This window comes from Mastacembelus armatus, chromosome 17 (genome assembly GCF_900324485.2).
Source record: "Mastacembelus armatus chromosome 17, fMasArm1.2, whole genome shotgun sequence".
Lineage (NCBI taxonomy): Eukaryota > Metazoa > Chordata > Actinopteri > Synbranchiformes > Mastacembelidae > Mastacembelus > Mastacembelus armatus.
The window spans coordinates 4,151,384-4,154,707 of NC_046649.1; positions in this window are offsets into that span (position 1 = coordinate 4,151,384).

Consider the following 3,324-nt stretch of genomic DNA (forward strand, 5'->3'; position numbering starts at 1 on the left):
TCACTTGTATGTTATTCTGCTGTTTTGGGTTGTGTGTGTGTGTGTGTGTGAGTGTGTGTGTGTGAGTGAGTGAGTTGCCAGAGTTGGCATGCTGGTGTTTATGTTGAAGGCCACAGACGCACCCTCAAATCAAAGTAGCAACAGTGCTTGTTCCAGTGAAAAAGCCAAACTGTTCTTCAACCTTGATGACGTCAACATGGACAGAAAACACTCAAACCTTGGATGTTAAACTCACCCACGCTGACTTTTGGCACGTGTGGCACATACAGTACTGAACTCATGCTACTACATGAGGCCACACCTAAATCATGTTCAACAAGGGCTTTAAAATGAAAGCGCTGTTATTCTTTCACATGCTATAAATTAAAAAGATGGCTAAACAAGATACATTTTGTCATATGGATTGTATTCACAAAGGTACCTGCAGTGAAAAGTCAAGAGAGACAAATAAGAGGTAGCCCCTGTTCTTCTTCTTCCTTTCTCATATTTCTTTCTTTGTTAATCCATATGCTCCAGGCAGCTGATGTTAATTGCCCTATATTCCTTATCAGGAAACTCTCCTCTGAGCCATCCAAATGCAGCCCAGCGTCCCTGTTTCTATACTAAAAGCAGAAGAAGGACTGCAGTTTCTTTGTCTGTGATCCACATCTGACCTAATGGGGCCACAAAGGACAAGATAAGATAAGATAAGATAAGCTTTATTGTCATTGCACAATGAAACTGAAAGTGCCACATCTGATCAGTACAAAAAATAAACACTACAAACACTAAAAACTAAAAACAGGCAGGCAGCCACACAAATATAAGCCAATAAATAACAAGTAAAATGTTATTGCATTAAAAATAAACATGGAAATGCTGTAATTTTATGTACCAGAATTCACCATACTAGCCAGGGATAAAAACAATTTTTAAGTCTATTAGTCCTGCTTTTCAGGCTCCTATATATCTGCCCTGAGTACAGGAGGTGCGAACAGTTCATGTCCAGGTTGTGTACTGTCCTTAATAATGTTCCTGGCCCTGCTGAGACACCTGGTGTTGGCATTCTTCTCCAGAGATTTCAAGGAGCAGCCAATGATTTTTTTCTGCAGACTTGGTGACCTTCTGCAGGGCCTTCCTGTCTGCAGCAGAACAGCCAGCATACCACACTGTGATGCAGTATACTAGGAGACTCTCTACTGTGGAGCAGTAGAAGGTAACCAGCAGATTATCCCACAGGTTGTTTTTGCGCAGCAGTCTTTAAAAGTGCTCTCTCTGCTGGGACTTCTTCACTACCACCGTTGTGTTGTCAGTCCAGGAGAGGTCCTGGGAGATGGTGGTCCGTCCTGAGAAACTTAAAGGTGGAGACCTGCTCCTCCTCATCCCCATTTATAAAGAGTGGGGAAGGATCAGTGAGTGAGTATACATCTGCAATTAAACCTCAACTCTTAAAAGCTTAAAAGTAAACTCTGATTTTATTAGTCAGAATTAAGGACTTCAGAATGAGACCTGCCTATATGTTACTTCTGCAGTGATTTCAACCCCACCATTCAGTTTCAGTCACAGGCCCTCACAGCCACAGAGTAGCCACATAAGGCCAGGAAAGCTACTTGTTTGTATGGGAGCATTGTGTGAAGGTAGACCATGGTGTATACAGTGATTACAGATGTGACATATATCTGACAAGGCTGTCAGTTACAGAGTAAAACATTTGGACAGGGATGGATAGGCTTGGACAAGGATTGCAAATAAAATGAGTACCAGATTTTTTCTTGTCATTTGTTTGTACCACTGTTACATGGCAAAACTAAGAAACTAAGAAAGTGTTAAGACATCCCATCCAACTTTCAAATATGAACAATATACTAAAGCTACTCTAGACTTAATTATACTGCCTCAGTTACTGTATTATTATGGTCAACATCAGCTGTATCTGCTTACACATAGGGTGTGCTAGAAGGGCACCCCCACCCCCAGAGAGCTCAAGCTCCTATCTGACACTGTGTGAGAGGTGGGGTACACATACCAGCAACGTAGAGTCACCAGTTAAGCAAACTTGCATGTCTTTGGTCTGTGGGAGGAAACTCTTATTATTTAGATAAATACAAACCCAGCAACAGGCCTGCAGTCCTGGATACACATAAAAATAAACCTACTGTCTTTAGGCATGATGCAAATGTTTCACCTTTACCTGTTCATAACCATGCATTAATTAAAATTTTGACTTGAGGATGCTAGATGTAAAGTTTGAGGGAAAGTCATTATACTTCATCATAAGGTGGTGATGAATGTATGTACTAAATTTCATGGTAATCCATCCAATAATTGAAAATATTTCCCTCTGGACCAAAGCAGTGGGCTGATCAGTTCACAGTCACTACTGCCTAGGCTAGTTTATGACAGATGATGTGTTCTCCAGTCCAGAAATCAGTAAAGTTTGATAAGGTTTTTAATTATTTTTATAGCTATCACAGATATTTGTATCAAACCAGCAAAATTGCTGCTTCAATTGTAAATTCAGTAATTCTATGTATTTGTATGTGTATATATAATAGGGATTTTAATATAAGGATATTTTATAATTATTAAGATTCACTGGCTAATAATTTTCTAATGCACTACCACTGACTCTCATTGCTGTTGCTCTTTGTACTTGCTGCCATCAAGTGGTGTTGTACTGGCTTCATGAACCACGTCGGCCGTGGCTTTGTCCTGGGCTTCACTCATAAGAGTACCTTTGTTTGTTGAGTTGAACTTTTTAAAGGAACCCTTGTTTCCTCTTGTTGGCCAACAGATACATGTCTTATGCCAAGCTGTTTCAGCATTAAATAGGTCAACAGGATTCACATTTAAGATATCTGCATTGACATGTTGACTAGTCAGAATTGCTCATTGACTTGAATGGGGAAACTTCTTTAAGATATCTACAACTGAATTTTAACTAGTCATAATTCCAGTTAAAGAAATCTGCCATTTAACACATTTATGAGATATTTTAAATATCTTTTTGCATATCCAAAACTAATATATTACTAGTCAAAATGTAATTGTAGATATCTGAAATTGTCACTCTTACTGGTGAAAATGTAATTGTAGATATCTGAAATTGTCACTCTTACTGGTGAAAATGTAACTCAAATCTTGAGTTATAATTGTAAGTAGTGACATTGTAGTTTTGACTAGTTCAAATGTTATTTTAGATATCTGAAATGTCATTACGGATATGCTTCACTCCTGTGTTCCAACCGTGGTATCAGCCTCTCTTTATAAAGAGCGGAGCACTTAAATACATTGTGAGGTTTCCGAGGAGACCATGAATGCAGCATGCTGTAGCGTGGCGAGGCG